The 20554-nt window shown below is 40.2% G+C and overlaps 2 protein-coding genes and 1 non-coding gene across 4 annotated transcripts in view; 1 reads left to right on the forward strand and 2 right to left on the reverse strand.

Annotated features, from left to right (window-relative positions):
- Positions 1 to 20554, reverse strand: part of PFDN1 (prefoldin subunit 1) — a 964801-nt gene that overhangs the window by 682341 nt on the left and 261906 nt on the right. The gene's annotated exons all lie outside the window — the stretch shown is intronic.
- The window catches only part of PURA (purine rich element binding protein A), a 145608-nt gene that overhangs the window by 21495 nt on the left and 103559 nt on the right, over positions 1 to 20554 (forward strand). The window lies entirely within an intron of this gene.
- LOC132537392 (small nucleolar RNA SNORA33) lies at positions 16361 to 16489 on the reverse strand. The gene has a single exon (XR_009548829.1). It is a non-coding gene; the product is annotated as a small nucleolar RNA SNORA33 (small nucleolar RNA).

Below are 20554 nucleotides of genomic sequence, written 5' to 3' on the forward strand. Positions count from 1 at the left end.
CCTCTCTATCTCCCCTTTCCCTCTTGATTTCTGGCTGTCTCTATCCAATAAATAAAGATTTTAAAAGTTATAAAAAAAAAAAGAAAAAGAATGTACACTCAAGTATTCCTATTTTTTTTCAAGGAAATGTTCTCTACCTAGTCCTTTAGATTTTCCAAGGTAATTGGAGTATAATATGCATGAAGTAAAACTCTTTTAAATTATAAGGGTGTGTGAATTTTGATAAATATATATAGTCATGTAACCATTATAACAGTCAGGACACAGTATTTCCATCATCATAAAAAAGTTCTCTCACAAACTCGAGTGAGCAGTGTTCTGGTAAAAAAAAAAAAAAAAAAAAATCCCTCACATCTCTTTTGTATATCCTTCCCCATATCCTCCTGATTGGATTTTGTCCATACAGTTTTCCCTCTTCCAAGTGTCCTATCAATGGAATCATATCATTTACTGACTTGAATCTGGCTTCTTTCACAGATCAGGTGTCATTTGAGAGTCATTTATGATGTTGCATGTATAAGTAGTTTATTCCCTTTTGTTGTTGAATAATATTTCCTTGTATAAGTGTACCACAACTTGTTTCACCAGTTGATGGACATTTGGCATGTTTCCAATATTTGAAAACTATTTACAAAACTATTACAAATACTATACATGTTTGGTGGGGATACAAATCTTGATTTCTTTTAGATAAGTACCTATAAGTGGGGTTGTTGGACCCTAGAGCTAATGCATATTTAACTTTACAGAAAGTTCCCAAACTGTTCCTGAAGAGGCTGTTCAATTTTACATTCCCAACAGCAACATATGAGAGTTCCAGTTGTCCTACACCCTCTTCAACATTTAACATTAAGCTGTTTCTTTCACTTGATTCATTCTATTCAATACTGGAAGTTAACAATTGTTGATTGTTATATTTTTTAAAGATAATTTTAAAAATTATATTTATTTATTTATTGGATAGAGACAGGTAGAAATTGAGAGGGAAGGGGGTGATAGAGAGGGAGAGAGACAGAGAGACACCTGCAGCTCTGCTTCACCACTTGTGAAGCTTTCCCCCTGCAGGTGGGAACCAAGGGGTTGAACCTGGGTCCTTGAGCATTGTAACATGTGCACTCAACCAGGTGCACCACCACCTGGCCCCGATTATTATCTTAATTTGTATTTTCCTACTGTGTTTACTAACATCAAGCATCTTTTCATGTACTTAATTGCTTGGATCATATGTATGTATTGTTTATTTATTTATTTATTTATTTATTTGTGATGCAAAAGCCTGACAGAATTGGGGGCCAGGTGGCAACACACCAAGTTAAGCATACACAGTATGAAGCGCATGGAACTGTGCAAAGATCCTCATCGGAGCCCCCGATCCCCACCTGCAGGAGGGCTCTGCTTCACAAGAGGTGAAGCAGTTCTGCAGGTGTTTATCTTTCACTCCCCCTCTCTATCTTCCCTCTCTCAATTTCTCTCTGTCCTATCCTATAAAAGGAATGGAAAAAATGGCCTCTAGGAGCAGTGGATTTGTAGTGCTGGCACTAAGCCCCAACAATAAGCCTGGAGGCAAAAAAAAAAAAAAAAGCAAGCAAAAGCCTCACACAATTCTACTTCTCCTGGGCCTATCTCTTCATTTTTTTATATTTCAGACAGAGGCAGGGAGACTGGGGGAAATACCACAGCAGTGTTATACTTTCCATAGAGCTTCCCTGGGTCCCACAGTGCTCTCATTCAGTGCCAGAGGTAGAACCTAGAACCACATGGTGAAGCAGGAACCATACCTGGTGAGCTATCTCCCATCCCTGTATGTATTCTTTTGTAAAGTGTCTTTTTCAAGTCTTTGCCCACGTTTCTTCAATACACTGCTTGTTTATTATTAAATCTAGAGATTTTTCTTAAAAAAAACAAACATTCCGGTCGGGCAGGTGTTGGCACACTTGGTTGAGAATGCATATTACAGTGCACAAGGACACAGCTTTACCCACCTGTAGAGGTAAAGCTTCACAAGTGGTGAAGCAGTGCTGCAGATCTCTCTGCCTCTCTTCCTCCCTGTCTCCCCCTGCCTCTTAATTTCTGACTGTCTTTTATCTAATAAATAAATATTAAAAATACTTTTTAAAAAGGGGGGGATGGGCAGTATTACAGCGGGTTAAGCACATGTGGCCTGAAGCACAAGGACGGGGTAAGGATCCCAGTTTGAGCCCCTGGCTCCCCATCTGCAGGGGAGTCGCTTCACAGGCGGTGAAGCAGGTCTGCAGGTGTCTATGTTTCTCTCCCCCTCTGTCTTCCCCTCCTCTCTCCTATCCAACAACGACGACATCAATAACAACAATAATAACTACAACTATAATAAAAGCAAGGGGGTGCAGCGGGTTAAGCGCAGGTGGCGCAAAGCGCAAGGACCAGATTAAGGATCCCGGTTGGAGCCCCCGGCTCGCCACCTGCAGGGGATCGCTTCACAATTGGTGAAGCAGGTCTGCAGGTGTCTATCTTTCTCTCCCCCTCTCTGTCTTCCCCTCCTCTCTCCATTTCTCTCTGTCCTAAGAACGACGACATCAGTAACAACAACAATAAAAAAAAGAGCAACAAAAGGGAAAAATAAATAAATATTAAGAAAAAATAACACTCAGGGGATAGGGGAGATAGCAGAATGGTTATGCAAACAGACTCTCATGCCTGAGGCTCCAAAGTTCCAGGTTCAATCCCCTCCCCCTACCCAACACACACACATGGACCACTACCACCATAAGCCAGAGCTAAGCAGTGCGCTGGTAAGAAAAAAAAATTATATATATTTTTCATATATATATATATGAAAAATTACATATACTCATATATGTATATTTATGAAAATTAAAATAAATAAATAAATAAATAAACATCCCTGAGGCTCCCAAGTCCCAAATTCAATCCCCTGCTCCAACATAAGCCAGAGCTGAGCAGTGATCTGGTTAAAAATAAATAAATAGGGAGCCGGGCTGTAGCACAGCGGGTTAAGCGCAGGTGGCGCAAAGCACAAGGACCGGCATAAAGATCCCGGTTAGAACCCTGGCTCCCCACCTGCAGGCGAGTCGCTTCAGAGGCGGTGAAGCAGGTCTGCAGGTGTCTGTCTTTCTCTCCTCCTCTCTGTCTTCCCCTCCTCTCTCCATTTCTCTCTGTCCTATCCAACAATGACAACAACAACAATAATAACTACAACAATAAAACAACAAGGGCAACAAAAGAGAATAAATATTTAAAAATAAATAAATAAATAAATAGTGGTCCGGGAGGTGGTGCAGTGGATAAAGCACTGGATTTTTCAACCATGAGGTCCTGATTTCAATCCCCGGCAGCATATGTACCAGAGTGATGGCTGGTTCTTTCTCTCCTTCTATCTTTCTCATAAATAAATAAATAAATAAATTCTTCAATAAATAAATAAATAAATAAATATTAAAAACATTCAGGTTACAAATACTTGGTTAGATAAGTATTTTGCAAGTATCTCCTCTCTATATATGACCTATGTCCTCATTATCTATCTATCTACCCATTGGTCCTCAATGGGGTTTCACTGCTCCAAGCCAACTTCTTCAAGATAGAGACAGAGAGAAATACACCACAGCACCAAAGTTTCCCTCAGTGTGAAAGCTTAAGGTATTAACTTTTCCTTTACAGGAGTTGGGCGGTAGCACAGTGGGTTAAGCGCACATGGTACAAAGCGCAAGGACCTGCATAAGGATCCCAGTTAAAGCCCCTGGCTCCCCACCTGCAGGGGAGTCCCTTCGCAGGTGATGAAGCAGATCTGCAGGTGTCTGTCTTTCTCTCCCCCCCCCTCTGTCTTTCCCTCCTCTCTCCATTTTTCTTTGTCCTATCTAACAACAACAACATCAATAACAACAATAACTACAACAACAATAATAATTTTAAAAAGGGCAACAAAAGGAAAACTAAATAAAAATTAAAAAAAAAAACTTTTCCTTTACTATTCAGCCTTTGCCTCCCAATCCTTTCCATCCCTATCTAATTTTCTTCTCTGCCTTCAGTCATGTAGCAGTCTCCCACTATCCCACTATGGAAATATCTTCACTTGCACTGATGACCCTTCCCCCAAATTATTACTGTTCTTTTTTCTTTCCCCTTCATTTTCCTGACCGATATTTGAGGTAACTGTTGTCTAGAAGCCTCCCTTTTCTTATTACTTAGCCAGCCGTTAAATTAATTAAGTTTTGCTTCCATTTATACTACACTTCTAAGAGCTAAGCTCTGGATGTCACCAATAAACCCCTTACATGTCATTTCCAATAGTATTTTTTAATATTTTATTTATTATTAATGAGAAAGATAGGAGGAGAGAACGAACCAGACATCACCCTGGTACATGTGCTGCCCAGGATTGAACTTGGGACCTCATGTTTGAGAGTCCAGTGCTTTATCCATTGTGCTACCCCCCAGATCATAGTCAATAGTATTTTCTAGACCCTAATTCTTTTCTATTTCTTTTTGGTATAACCCTCCTTCCAAAAGTTATGTGTCAACCTCTTACTTTCAAAATCTCCATAAAGTGGATCTAAAACTCTTAGTGTATGCACTTCATTCAGGATTTTTAACTTGTCATATACATTAAAATGTCCTTACTGAATAAGTTCAACCTTTTATTTTTTAATTCAGACAGAAACAGAAAATATGAATTAAGTTTTTAGTTTCGTTTTAGCATAGCTTGGTTTAGATTGTGCTGCGTTCCGCATGAATAAAGAGATACTGCGTACAGCTCAGCCATGAGTCCCTGGTCGTCTGTTGCCCGCCCGTGAAGCCAGCCCGGCACTCAGTTTTGTGAGCCATTCTCAAAAATTAATCAAGGCTGAGGAGGAAGTCAAGGAAACCTTGAGTCTATACCTGGTTGGTCAAAAAGTACAACTGCCGGGAGTCAGGCTGTAGCACAGCGGGTTAAGCGCATGTGGCGCAAAGCGCAAGAAACTAGAGTAAGGATCCCGGTTTGAGCCCCCAGCTCCCCACCTGCAGGGTAGTCGCTTCACAAGCGGTGAAGCAGGTCTGCAGTTGTCTATCTTCCTCTCCCCCTATCTGTCTTCCCCTCCTCTCTCCATTTCTCTCTGTCCTATCCAACAACAATGATAACAAAAATAACTACAACAATAAAAAAAAACAAGGGCAACAAAAATGAATAAATAAATATTAAAAAAAAAAAAGTACAGCTCCCAACTGGCTACTAAATAAGGAAAGTTTTGGGGAGGTCAAATCTTTAACCTTTAATAATGAGTCTATCTCTGAGTAGATAAGAATCTGAATTGAGTTGAATTCTCAAACATATGTAAAATGCCATAGAGCTAAGCAGGACAGTCTGCAAATCAGTGTATCAGAGCTCACACCTCTTGAGAAGGGCAAAACCTGAGATAGTGCTATTTATCTTCTATTAATAACTATTGCTGACTCTCCTCTGGAAAACCTCTTACATTCAAAATGCTCAAGAAAGCATCATGAGTGGTGAAGTGGTGCTGCAGGTGTCTTTCTACCTCTCCTTTTCCCTTCTAGATTTCTCTTTGGACTCTATCCAAATCTGATAAAAATATTTAAAAAAAAAAAAACCAATAAACAAGTGGAAAAGTAGATGTGGTCCAATGCTCTATGATGAAGGGTTAACTGGCATTTTTTTGTCATGTCATTGTAACATAATTTGAAGAAATGTGAACTTGTACTCCTAAAATGTATATCATGCTACAAATCAGTGTTATCTTAATAAATATATATATATATACCTAGTAAAAAAAAAAAAAAGAAAATATGAATTAAATGGTAAGTTACTTGGTTAACTAAATTCCTTTAATGAGTTTATATCATCATTTTCAAGGACTTCATTATATTTTTAAAATCCTTATTATCAGTGATATGAATTTCAGCACAATCTATGACTGATTGTAACTATAAATTCTGAATTCCTAGAGGCTAAATGAATGACATATATAATCTCCCAGCATAGTTAGAGAAATAGTTATGAGTGGCACAAAGTTTGTTTCTAATATTTATTGAGTAGGAAGACAAAAACATAGTAAAACAGATTTTTCCTGCAAGTAAACTCATGAAAACACAGCAAAGGAGTTTCCATTTTAATCTTGCCTCTTTGCAGCCATAAAGAGCAAATAGTTTTACCCTCTTAGCTCCCCCAACAATCATCCTTTTCCTTTTCATTTGCCTTCTCTGTATTTTTTTCTCTCTTCATTTCCTTTAATTAACATAATGATCAGAGACCATAACTAAATGGAATCACTCCATTTCTCTCAATTCTAGTTTGAGGTCACCGCTGCTTGTTAGTCTATCTCTACTGCTAGCTATCCATACCTGCTAAAAAGTTTGCTTTCAGATGGATAGCTCCTGCTGCTTCTTGGACAAAGCAAATCAGAATAATGGCTAAATTTTCCTGAAGTGCATTAGTGTCACAATGCCAGACTGAGGAAATCAGTGCCTTGATTCTTCTGTGTTTCTACTGATATCAGTTCATGCTGAGCACGTTGAAAAGCTGCAAAGTACAGTAGAAAGAGTTTTAGAGTTGGGGAAATTCAGTCCAGAAAGTAGTAGAGTGAATAAAGCATTGATCTCTCAAGCATGAGGTCCTGAGTTTGAACCCTGGCATTGCACATATCAGGGTGAGGCTCTGGTGTCTCTGTCACACAGACACATGCACATGCATATGTGCTTGCATGCACGCAATCACCTTAAAAAGAGAATTATTCTAAAAGGGCCAGTGAAATAACTGACTTGGATGGTATGCTTTGCAAAGTTCACAACCCAGACTGAAGCCCAGCCCCTACCATATTGAAGGAAGCTTCTGTGCTGTGGTCTGAGAGATCCAAATTCAAAGCAGTCCAAGGGGAGATAGCAGAATGACTATACAGAAAGACCTTTGTGCCTTAAGGCACCAAGGATTCCAAATTCAATACCCAGCACCACCAGGAGCCAGTATTTATCAGTGCTCTGGTAAAAACAAAACAAAACATAAAACACAAAGTAATCCAGCATGTGGGAGATAGCATAATGGTTATGTAAAAGACTTTCATGCCTGAGGCTCTAAATTCCCAGATTCAGTTCCCCAAACCATATGTCAGAGCTGTGCAGTACTCTGGAAAGAAAAAAAAAGTCATTTGGTTTTGTTTTCACCATTCAGTAGCTTTTTGACCAGAAAGTCCATAAACCCTCTAAGCATGTTTCTTCATCTATAGAAGACATAGTCATACCTACATTAACAGGAAACATGAGTACAGAAGCAGACACTTAGTATGTACTGAAAACATTTTGATCCCTTCTTCTCTATTTCCATGATTCACTTAATAAAGAACTTGCAGGTGGGGGTAGATAGCATAATGGCTATGCAAAGAAATTCTCATGCCTGAGGCTCTGAAGTCCCAGGTTCAGTTCCCCACACTGTCATAAACCATAGCTGAGCAGTGCTCTGGTAAAACGAAAACAAAACAAAAACTTGCCTTTAGGAAAGAGAAAGACAGACCAAGGCTTTGTGTCTACACAATTTGACCACTCCCAATAGACTCTTATTTTTATTTTTCCCGATAGAGAATAAGAAACAGGTAGAGAGACATGAAAACAGTTTCATTGCTTATGAAACTTACTTTTTTTTCTGGTACACGGAGGTGGTGGCTGGGGGCTCAGACCGGGTTCTCCTTCTTAGTAAAATGTGCACTCTACTGGGCGAGCTGTCTGTGTGTGTGTGTGTGTGTGTGTGTGTGTGTGTGTGTGTGTGTGTGTGTGTGTGTTAAATAATTTCTTCAGGATAGACGTTTTTTTTATCCAGAGCACTGCTCAGCTTGGGTTTATGGCAGTGTGGGGATTTTGGAGCCTCAGACATGAAGGCCTTTTATATAACCATTATACTATCTCCCCCACCCTAGATTGCTTGCAGGAAAGTCTTTTTGCATAATTATTATGCTATCTCCCCCGCCCAGAATAGGCATTTTTAAAAAATATTTTATTTATTTACTTTAAAGAGATACCAAGAGACTAAAGCACTTTCCAGTTCTGCCTTATGCTGGTGCTGGTGGTTGAACCTGGGACCTTAGAGCCTCAGGCATGAAAGTCTGTTACATAACCACTATACTATCACCCCAGCCCAGGATAGGCATTTTTCATATGCCAAGGGATATATTGTACTGATTTTGGTGTCAAGTTCGAGGGAAACTAGAAGTTCTATGAAACATGTCAAAAAGTTTTTGTAAACATGATAATGGGTCTTGTTTTGTGCCTGCCTCTTCTAACCTACACACTCGACAGACCTGACCTTCCCACTTGGATATGAGGGTCACTGGTTATTAGCATTTTATATCACTGCTTTGCAATAGAAAGAGCATGCAGGGAGTCTGGCGGTAGTGCAGTGGGTTAAGCACAGGTGGTACAAAGTGCAAGGACCAAAGTAAGGATCCCGGTTCCAGTCCCCGGCTCCCCACCTGCAGGGGAGTCGCTTCACAAGCAGTGAAGCAGGTCTGCAGGTGTCTGTCTTTCTCTCCTCCTCTCTGTCTTCCCCTCCTCTCTCCATTTCTCTCTGTCCTATCCAACAATGACATCAATAACAACAACAATAATAACTATAACAATAAAACAAGGGCAACAAAAGGGAATAAACAAATAAATATTAAGAAAGAGAGAAAGAAAGAAAGAGTATGCAGGGCTCTTTGAAAATCACCCAAGAGGGCGGGGAGGGTAGATAGCATAATGGTTATGCAAGCAGACTCTCATGCCTGAGGCTCCAAAGTCCCAAATTCAGTCCCCCTCACCACCATAAGCCAGAGCTGAACAGTGCTCTGGCAAAAAAAAAGAAAAAAAAAAATCACCCAAGAAATAAAGTCTGTAAGTAAAACTCTGGACACTTTAGCTATCTGGTTTTGTATATACTATATGAACTAGTTTTGTTTGTTTGTTTTACCAGAGCACTGATCAGCTCTGGTTTATGGTGGTGTTGGGGGGGACGTGGGGGTAAGAGACTCTTTGCATAACCATTATGCTATCTACCCCCACCCTGAACTAGCTTTTTTGTGTGTTTGTTTTGTTTTTCCTCCAGGGTTATCATTGGGGCTTGGTACCCTTACTGCGAATCCACCACTTCCTACAGCCATTTTATCCTTTTTTTTTTTCTTTTTTCATTTTATTTGATAGGACAGAGAGAATTTGAGACGGGAAGGGGCAATAGGGAGAGAAAGATAGACACCTGCAGACCTGCTTCACCACTAGTAAAGTGTCCCAACTGCAGGCAGGAAGCAGGGGCTCAAACTCAGGTCCTTGTGTGGGTCCTTCTGCATAGTACTATTTGAACATAGTACTAGGTGCTTGACTGCCCAAACCCCAACTAGTTTTGTTTTTTTTTTAGACAGAAAGAAGGAGAGGGAGAGAGACCAGACAGGGGTAGATAGCATAATGGTTATGCAAAGAGACTCTCATGTCTGAAGTTAAGTTCCAAAGTTCAAGGTTCAATCCCCTGCACCACCATAAACCAGAGCTGAGTAGTGCTCTGATGGGCACCATATTGGAGGACATGACAGAGCTATTGCAACAGCCCACCATGTGAACTAAATTAAATACTCAGTGCAGGCACTGAGGGTGTGGGTAGATAACACAATGGTTATACAGAGACTCTCCTGTTTGAGGCTCCAAAATTCCAGGTTCAATCCCCCACACCACCATAAGCCAGAGCAGACCAGTGCTCTGGTGAAAACAAACAAACCACTAACTTTAATTTGAAAATTTTTATCACCTTAATAGTACACATAATCTTTGGCTCAGCAACTATGCTTCTAGGACTCTTTCCTAGAATACTGCTCATATGTGTGAACAAACATATATACCAGCTTATTTGTTCTAACAAAGGTTAGACATAACTGGTTGTAGGGGTCAGCTGGTGGTTCACCTGGTTGAACATACACATTACAATGTGCAAGGACCCAGGTTCAAGTCCCCAGTCTCCACCTGCTGGGGGAAAGCTTCACAAGTGGTGAAGCAGTGCTGCAGGTCTCTTTGTCTCTCTCCCTCTCTATCTCCCCCTTCCTTCTAGATTTATGGTTGTCTCTATCCAATAAATAAAGAGAATAATAACAAAACATTGTTTAAAAAAAGGAATAATTGTTTATATTACAGAATGAAATGAAATACTATGAACCCATTAAATAATAAACAGGTGACAATAAAATAACAACTATAGGCTCAACCTTATTGAGTGCTGGATGAAAATAAGAAATATATAAGTGGGGACCGAGTGACAGAGCAGCTGGTTAAGTGCACATGGCGCAAAGCCCAAGGACCCGCACCAGGACCCCAGTTTGAGCCTCCAGTTCCCAACCAGCAGAGGGGTTGCTTCACAAGCGGTAAAGCAGGTCTGCAGGTGTATATCTTACTCTCCCCCTCTCTATCTCCTCCTCCTCCTCTCTCGATTTCTCTCTGTCCTATGCAACAACAACAGTGGCAACAGGAGCAGCAGCAGCAACAACAACAATAGAAAAAAGATGTCCTCCAGGAGCAGTGGATTCCTAGTGCAGGTACTGAGCACCAGCAATAACCCTGGAGGCAAAATAAAATAAACAAATAAATAAGAAAATAAACGGAAGAAAGGAGCAATAAAAACTGTGGGATGGGGAGTCAGGCGGTAGCGCAGCGGGTTAAGCGCTGATGGAGCAAAACACAAGGACACCAAAGGATCCCGGTTCGAGCCCCCAGCTCCCCACCTGTAGGAGAGTCGCTTCACAGGCAGTGAAGCAAGTCTGTAGGTGTCTGTCTTTCTCTCCCCCTCTCTGTTGTCTTCCCCTCCTCTCTCCATTTCTCTCTGTCCTATCCAACAACAATGACAATAACAACAACAAGAAAAAAAAAAGGCAAAAAAAGGGAAAACAAATAAATAAAAAAGAAATTGTGGGATTTCTCAGTTTAGGCCTATAAAGCCAAATATCAAGGAAACTTCTGGTTAGAAAAGGACATGGGTGCCACAGCAAATAGATAATGGCTAGGAGGTCAGGGACACAGCACAACAGCAGTACACTAGGCATGTATGCCTGGGGTCCTGAGGTCCCAGAATCAACCCCTGGCACCACCATAAGTCAGAAATGATCATTAGTCTGGTCTATCTGTCCCTGTCCCTCTTTGTCTCTACTATTTCATACTAAAATAATAAAATCTTTAAAAAGTGGCACAGTGGGTACAAGCATGAGGTCCTACATTTGGCCCCTGGCATCATATATACCAAAGTGATGTTCTAGTTCTCTCTCTATCACTCATTAAGGAATATTTTTTAATCTTTTTTTGAATATTTTTATTTATTATTAGAGACAGACGGAATTGAGAGAGGAGAAGGAGAGGAGAGAAACATACCTGCTGCCCTGCTTCATTACTCATGAAGCTTTCCCTCTGCAAGTAGGGACAAGCAGCTTGAATTTGGGTACTTATGCCCTGTAACACGAGCACTTAATCAGGTGCACCACTGCCTGGCCCTAAGTGGGGGGGATTTAAAGAAGCTAGTATGGGCCTCTTCTTTCTCTCTTGAGGGTCTGTACATGTCTATGTATTTCCTCTCGCCTTTCTTTTCCTGCTTTTCTTCAATAAATGATCATCTCCTTGGGGGAAAAAAAGAAGTAAAATAGTATGTGTTTTATTATCTTTTATTTTTCCTTGAGATTTTTTTTTTCCAAGAGAAATACAATAATTTGAAAAGTAATGGAACATTTCCCCCAGAAGACTGATAAGATGAGGAGTAAGCATCATTGTCTGCCAAAACATTTATCCGTTCAGAGCAGGTGCATGGGGTGGTGGAAACAGAAAGAGACTGCAAGGCTCAGAGGCAGAGATTCTAGGGGGAACTCAGCCCATTCAGTGAGTTTTTACCTCTTTATACAGAGGGAGAACACAGCTAACTACAAGCTAGTAATTACACAATGACATCATAATTATCCAACAAGATACATCTGACCCTAGGTAGGAAGGCCTGACCAACTTTATCTACCATTCACATAAAGAGAATCAGAAAATTGCTTTAATGCATTGTTACCCAGCTACTACAATCTTTGTGCATGAGGAAGAACGTTTCCCAATAGTACTTGGGACCAGAGCAATAAACTATTAACCAAAGGTCATAACTGTTAATAGATGCTTAGAATGATCCATTTAATCCTCCCAACAATGCTTTGAGATTGTAATTGGTATTGCTCCCATTTTACAGATGAGGAAAAATTGGGACTCAGTAAGTAGCTTATCCAAAGTCACTCAGCTAGTTAGTGGCAAAGCTAGAATTTAAACCCATCAGGCTACCCCTGGAACCCATTTACTAGTCCCCTTCTCTCTGTAAGCCCCAGGAGAGAAGTGGAAGTGCAACACTGAGTCATATCTATGACCACACTTGTTTTTATCCCAAAGAAATAAACTTAGGTGAATAGAATTCATAAGAAACTAATCATCCAGTCCAATTTGGGCTTGTGCTTTCAAATTATGTTTTATAGTCGGTGATATATTTATGGTGTAAAATTTTAAAAAGTAAAAACAAAGGAAAAAAAGTATTAGAAATAACATGCTGAGAGGTGGTATAGTAGGTAGAATGTCTGACTTATAAGCATGAGGTCCCAAATTTGGTCCCTGGAAATTGTGAAGAGCCTCACAAATTATGAGGAGTCTCACAAAGCACCCTGCATTTTTCTGCCTCCAGGAGCCTGGCATTCCTTAAAACATTAAGCCAGCTCCCTCTGCTCCACCCTGCATTCCTGATACTATGGCCTATCTACATAAATAGTTTTGCCTGAAAGATCCCTACCTATTCCATTCCTTTGATATATCTTCTTTCTATCCTCTAGACCCTCCCTGCCTGCAGGGTATTATTAATCCTACCAGTTAAAACCATGGCAACAGTTGCTAAAGAAGTTCCTACCTTTCCAGCTTCCTTTTGCCTTCTTCCACCCCTTTCCTAGCCATTTCCGTTTCCGACTTGCCACTTCCGGGTCTGCCCTTTAAAAGTCTTGGCTCTCTGATCAATAAAGAATTGCATTGCCTCACCACCACAAGCTTGGTTCATGAGTCATCTCCCTAACATTATTGAGTGAGTAGCAGCCCAGGCTGGATCCAGTTGCATTCTCTCCAACCCAGAGAGTACTCGCCCGGGAAGAGGCACCCCAACACTAGCCCAGCATATATATATATATATTTTTTTTTTTTCCTGTGCTTTGAGAGTGCTTAGTGGTCTATTAAATAGACTCAGACCTAGTAAGTTTAGCATTCTAATAGAGCAGCTTAATGATGGAACTGTAAATTTATTCACTTAAGTATTTATTACTTAAACTTAGATACCTTCTTTCATTCTGGTCTCTACTCAGTGCTCTCTCAGTCTCTCTCTCATTCTCTCTTAAACAATAATATGCTTACCAAGGGAACTGTTTTCAGTAAAAGAAGGGAGAACAAGAATAGCTATCTGCAAAATCCAGTATGTCCTGCATATTTTCAGTTCTCATTATGTTAAGCCAAGTTTACAATCATCATATGCCTGAAAAAGAAAAAGAAGGAGTTGGAACAGAGCCAGAACTAAGATAACATGAGGAACACATACCCTTTGGTCACCAAATTTAAGAGGCATCAAAACTAAAGATCAGTAATTAAGACAAATAATATTTCAATATGACTGCTTAAAATACCATATTGACAAACTATAACCAGTCATCCACTTTGCAAATAAAACTTTATTGGAACCAAGCTCAGGTTTGGGCTGGGTTAACTGAGACTGGGTTATACAAGAACAGGAGAGAATTCTGTCTGCCTTATAAATTTTAATATGGTGTTTATCATGGTTTTGTTTTTACACCAATTTTGAAGTTTCAGCAGCATCACATGAAGGGGCTAGGCATAGCTCACCTGGTAAAATGTTAACACCTTATTATGCACAAGAACCTGGGTTCAAGCCCCGATATCATATAGGAGTACCATGAACAACACCAGGAAAACTCCAGCAGACAGTAGTTGTTTCTTTCCTTCTCTGTTTATCTGCTTTTGTTTTTGTTTTTGTGTTGTTGTTGTTGTTGTTTCTCTATCTAAAATAAAAGGACTAAAAAGGTCAGCCAGGAACAAGGAAATTGCACATGTGCAACACTCCAGTGCTGACCAAAAAAATGCATGATAACATATCTATTTTGATTACTAAGATTTGGTCCCCACTTAAATTTTTGTGCCTTATTCATCCTACCCTAGTTTTGACCTGAGTTTTAAAAGGGAAATGGAAGAGGCAGGAAATGGAAGATAGTGCTTTAAAGACGAGTTCAGGGATTTGGGGTCAAAGACCTATAGCAGGAAAGTTGAAGATTGTCTTTTATTCTGCTGTAAGCATTCTGTGCCTGGGGTGCCCTCAAGCCAGTGGAGCCTGTGCTTTCACTGAGTTCCTTCACTTGCTTGGCAGCTGCACTCACTTTTATATGCAGGTTCTGGAATGCAGGGAGCTGTATGGCAGCCAACACCCCCCCACCCTGCCCCCCCAAAACATTACGCTCTCTCTAATTCAGTTACAGACACCTCTTTCCTTAGCCTTTTAAACCAGGGAGCCTGATCAGGAATCTAAGAACTAAGCCTTATTTGCCTTCTCTGGGTTTGCAAGTGAATTTGCATCTAGCTTGTGTCCATTTGCATTCCCTTCACAAGGGGCATTTAGAATAAAAACAACATTCATGAATCAAAATGAAGCCTGTTCCATTCTTTCTCTGTCAAAGTATGGCATAAGTAAAAGGGTACTGCAGTGTGAGAAAAGAGCTGAAATTATATTTGCCAGGGTTATGTGTAGTTTTTAAAAGCAATCCAGTTTGGTGGCATTTACCACCACAAAATTGGCGTTTAATATTTATAGACTTAGCCTTGGAGAATATAATCACTCATGACTGAATTAGTCACCCCCTTCCTTTACCACTCTTGTAACAGTTTGAGCCAAGAGCCCCTAGGAACAGAAAGTGCCCCCTCTCCCACCTCCAGCTCACCACTTGAAGTGTGGTTCTAGTTAACTGATTTCTCCATTTAAGATAAAGTGGATGGAAGAACCTATTAAAAAGGAAAAAATGAAGAACTGCTGCTCCCCATTCTCTCTCTTCTCCCTTGGGAGCTGAAAGAACTAAGGAAAGGATAAGAGAGTAGTTTATGAACACTGTACAGAATTCCATCAGAAGCAAACCAATGGACAGTATACTACCAGTCCCAAAATGAGAGGGGACCCAAATAACAAAAACTGTTATAAACAAGGGTAAGTTCACTATACAGTTGCTTTCAATAGCAAAAGTGGTTGACATATATCTCAGCAAGCCCCCAGCACTCCAACCTCCAGCAAGTCACTGGAAAAGGTATCTAGTATCTAAGCAGATATTTATTTATTTATTTATTTATTTATTTATACTAGAGCACTGCTCAGCCCTGGTTTATGGTGGTGCAGGAGATTGAACCTGGGATTTTGGAGCCTCAGGCATGAGAGTCTTTTTGTGTAACCATTATACTATCTACTCCCACTCTAGAGGACCATTCCTATGGTAACATCATCCTCAATTATTTGCATCCTTATATATTTACTTGAGTGGTTTAGCCAAGGATTTCTCAGGAAGGAAGGTTGATGTATCCAGTAAAGACTCCATGAATAATTTAAAGAACGGACAGTATTTAGAGGTTTAGTGAAGAAGAGTAGCTCCCCACCCCTAGTGTGGAAAAGATGAGAATGTGCATGATGCATTAAGAAAAATAAATGTACTGACCTACCTAAGTAATGGTTTATAGAGAGAAGTAGAGAAACAGATGAATTGGGAAGCCATATTGTGGACAGTTGTTTTTGCTGCTCTACATCCTCTTATAGATGTTATGCATGTACAAACTATTGTATTTACTGTCAAATGTAAAACATTCAATAAGGAAATTAAAAAAAAAAAAACTCTACATCCTTTTAACCATCTTCTAGTAAAAAAGACCCTAGTTTCTACTTGCAAACCACTATCTCCCTCTTCTCTGACAAAATGAACTTTGGTAGTGAACTTTTAACCACAGTCCAGTGATGATAACTGTGTAGCTCAGACCTAGTGACTCCTTGTCATTATTTCCCAGGTTGCAGTGCTGGCTCAAGAATGGGCAATAAAATACAATAATGATTTTACTAAAAGAAGCACATTTTCTTTCTTCAGAAACTGCCAGTAGTAAGGATACTGTTAGCCTGGAGCAACTGAAAAGTCAGGAATGATTGCACCAGAAAATGATTCTGACATTGCAGAAGACAGGACTGAGTGACGAAGATCATGACTAACCCCTTAACTTTTCATTTACATTTGCCAATACATTTCCACATTCACTCAAGCCATTTAAGTTCTACTTTTATTTTACTTATTTATTTTCATACAGCCACTTTCAGGGACCTTAATAACACCAGTGTCATTAAGGCTCATAACATGTCATTGCTATCACCAGTTATAAAAAATTTCTGCAGAATCACAAGCAGGTAAGCAGATTCACTGACTGGCTTAAGTTATTTTCTATCGCATGAAGCAAGCAAAAGACTAGTTGAGGCTAGTTATTAAATATTTAAAGTTACAAAATTAGAATTTACCTTACAGGGGGTAAAATTACGTTACAAAGGGAATTTACCTTACACGGGTTTACTATAGATATGTGAGAGAGGGTTAGAGAGTTACACAGTTGGAGAGTTGAAGAGTTGCAAGGTTCATGAGTTCCAGAGTTAGAGAGTTCCTGAGTTCGAGAGTAAGAGAGAGTGCCAGAGTGCCAGAGTTCAGGGGGTTCCAGAGTTGCAGAGTAAGAGAGAGTGCTTGCGCCACCGCAAAGAGACAGCAGAGTTCTGTTTGGTGATTAGTTTGGTTTAGTTTATGAACCGTTGTTCCTGAATAAAGAAATACAGCTTCCCTGCCCAGCCGTTGTCTCCGCGTCTCTGTTACCCGCCCGTGAAGCTAGACTGGCCAGCTGGAGCCTCCGAAATTTTTAACAACAGATATGTGTGTAAAATTTTAATGAGAGAGGTGGGGAGAGACAGAGGCAAAGGAAAACACAGAAAGACCAGAGTACTGCTCAACTCTGGCTAATGGTGGTGCTAGGGACTGAACCTAGAACCTCAGAGCCTCAGGCATGAGGGCCTTTTGTATAATCATTATGCTGTCTCCCCAATCCCAAAATAAAAATTTAAAAATAGATGTAGAGCCAGTGTAGGTTATTTGGTGGATATTATTGAATACTTGTCAAGGAAGCAATTACTACCAATAGAAATTTGTCTTAACAGAATAACATAGAGGAGTAAAATGAGATTATGTCTCAGATTTCCTAGGTGTTAGACTATTTGCCATTCATGATATCCTGTTGTAGCCAGAACTAAATACTTAAATATATGATCCTATTTTTTCTTGGTATATATTTGTTACAGAAATTATTAGGCTTTGGGCAAGTGAATCTCACAGACTATGGCCCATCTTCATAATATGGGTTTTCAGTGACTACACTCTTGCTCATGTTGTCTGTTTTAACACCCAGTGAAATATAGTGTTGTATAACATGTACCTCTAAAACCACTGAATATGAAACCTGTTCTTAATGTGTAACAATAATCATATAATATTAATAACTGATTTTTTTATTTTAAAAAGGAAGACTAAGAGAATTGGATCTTACTCATGGTATCTGAACAGTTTTATATATTTGAGTAAATCACTTTCCTGCTCTATAACTTAATTCCTATTTTAACATAGAAAAACTAATTAAATACAAGAGATTTTTAGATATGATCTTCACTATTTTTATCTATGTTCGTCAGGCACTTGAACAACAGGGAAAGCTACTCTAGGGATATAGTAATAATAATGAAGTTTAAAATTGAGTGCTTACTATATTCTAGGTACCATTCTATCTGTTTTGTATAGAACCAGAGAGATAGTATAGTGGGCACAAGACTTGCACGCCTGAGTCCCCAGAGGTCCCAAGTTTAGTTTTCCACACAACCATATGTCATAGCTGACAGTGCTCTGATCTCTGTCTCTCTCATAAAAATAAATAAATATTTTTTAAATTAAATGTTTTATATGTATTACATCATTTAGGCCTCACAACAACATCATGAGGTAAGGGTAATTATTCCTATTTTGCTAAGGTTCAGAAAATGTATTTCACTCTTGCCCCAAAGCCAGTTATAAGTTGAACATACCCTGCTCTGTACTACCTTCTTGCTTACTTAGCAGTCTGTGGATTGCCTATAATAGAACAATAAACATGATGGGGGAAAATCAAGCAACCAAAAGAGACGTCAAAGTTTTTCAATTTGCCGCATGAATTCTATCAAACCCAAAGCCTATTAACTTTGATCTTAGGCATGGGCTGGCAAGATAGCTCACTTGGGTAATACATTTGCTTTATCATGAGCACAACCCAGGTTTAAGTCCAGCCTGCACCACAATGAGTCAAGTATTCAGTGCTATGGTATCTCTGTCTTTGTGCTTCTGTCTTGAAATAGTGAAGCCCCCATGATGACCAAAAACAAAATAACATTGGGACCAGGTTGAGCTCACATGTTACCATATGCAAGGACCTGGGTTCAAATTCCCAGTCCCCACCTTCAGGAGAGAAGCTTTGAGAGTGGTGAAGCAGTACAGGGTGGAAGGAAGGAAAGAAGGAAGGAAGGGAGGGAGGAAGGAAGGAAGGAAGGGAGGGAGGGAGGGAGGAAGAAAGAAAGGAAAAGGAAGAAGCCTGGTCGTGGTAACACCCAGTTAAGCGCACATAGTACTATGCTCAAGGACCCAGGTTCAAGTCCCTGCTCCCCATCTGCAGCGGGGACACTTCACAAGTGGTGAAGCAGCCTTGCAGGTGAGGAGCGGGGACTTAAACCCAGGACCTTGCGCATAGTACTATGTGCACATAACCGGGTGCGCCACCTCCAGGCACCCTCCTCCTCTCCTCTCAATTTCTCTGTCCTGTCAAGAGAGAGAGAATGGCCACCAGGACCGTAGGAGTCGTAGTTCAGGCACTGAACCCCACAGGCAAAAAGAAAAACAAAAGTAAAGAGAAAACAGGGGACTGGGGTGAGCGGTAGTGCAGTGGGTTAAGCGCACATGGCGCGAAGCTCACGGACCAATGTAAAGATTTCCGTTGGAGCCCTCGGCTCCCCAACTGCAGGGGTGTCGCTTCACAAGCAGTGAAGCAGGTCTGCAGGTGTCTTTCTCTCCTCCTCTCTGTCTTCCCCTCCTCTCTCCATTTCTCTCTGTCCTATCCAACAATAAAGATAGCAATAACAACAATGATAAACAACAAGGGCAACAAAATGGGAAAAATAGCCTGTAGGAGCAGTGGATTCATAGTGCAAGCACTGAGTCCCAGCGCTAACCCTGGGGGGAAAAAAAGTAAATACATATGTATATAAAGAAAAATAATAATTAAACACCAAGATAAGGGGGACTCACATCAGGAATACAAAAATAGTTCAACATTTGGAAATGCATTGCAATTGTTGATCATATTAACAAATGAAAATAGAAAATATATATTCTCAACTTTTGTTTATTAAACATTTTATTTTTAATATTTTATTTATTTTGGATAGAGACAGAAATTGAAAGGGAAGAGGAGCTAGAAATAAAGAGAGACACCTGCAACACTTTTTAACAGAGGTAAGGACTGCGGGCTTGAACCCATGTCCTTGCACACTGCTATGTGTACTCTACCAGGTGCACCAGTTCCCAGCCCCAATTATCAACTTCTCTGAGTAATTTATTGATAGGTTAATTCAGGCAATAAATTTTCATTATGCGTCTTCTATGTATTATGTCTTCTATAGTAGGTGCTGGGGATATGGCAGTGACTGACACTAGACAATGGGACTTAGATCTGAGTCTAGATATATAAAACATCATTAAGTGAATAAATACATAACACTTGTTAGTGATATATGTTGTGTAGAAACTAAAACAAATGGGGACAGGTGATGGCACACCTGGTTGAGTGCCCACGTTACAGTGCGCAAGGATGCAGGTTGGAGCTCCCAGACCCCACCTGCAGGGGGAAAGCTTCAGGAGTGGTGAAGTAGGGCTACAGGTGTCTCTCTGTCTCTCTCCCTCTCTGTCATTCCCTACCCTCTCAATTTCTGGCTGTCTCTATCCAGTAAATAAATAAAGAAAATTTTAAAAAATTAAGAAGAGCACAAAAAAAAAAGGAAACTAAAACAAGCTAAGAGTGACAGTATTAAGAATGCACTGTAATGCTATTTTAATAGGAGGTGACGTGAACTTAAATGAGAGAAAAAGATCAACCAAACTGTAAGACTCTGTGAGAACTATGATTGTTATTGTTGGGAGGATGGGGGAACAGAACTTTGGTGGTGGGTGTGGTATGGAACTAGTTCATCACACAGGCACTGAGCCTCCGTGGTAACCCTGGTGGAAAGGAAGGAAGGAGGGGCCAGGTGGTGGTGCACCTGGTTGAGTGCACATGTTACAATGCACAGTGACCTGGGTTCAAACCCCTGGTCCCCACCTACAGGAGGAAAGCTTTGCAAGTGGTGAAGCAATGTTGTAGTTGTCCCTCTGTCTTCCTCTCTATC

Source organism: Erinaceus europaeus, chromosome 2 (assembly GCF_950295315.1).
Source record: "Erinaceus europaeus chromosome 2, mEriEur2.1, whole genome shotgun sequence".
NCBI lineage: Eukaryota > Metazoa > Chordata > Mammalia > Eulipotyphla > Erinaceidae > Erinaceus > Erinaceus europaeus.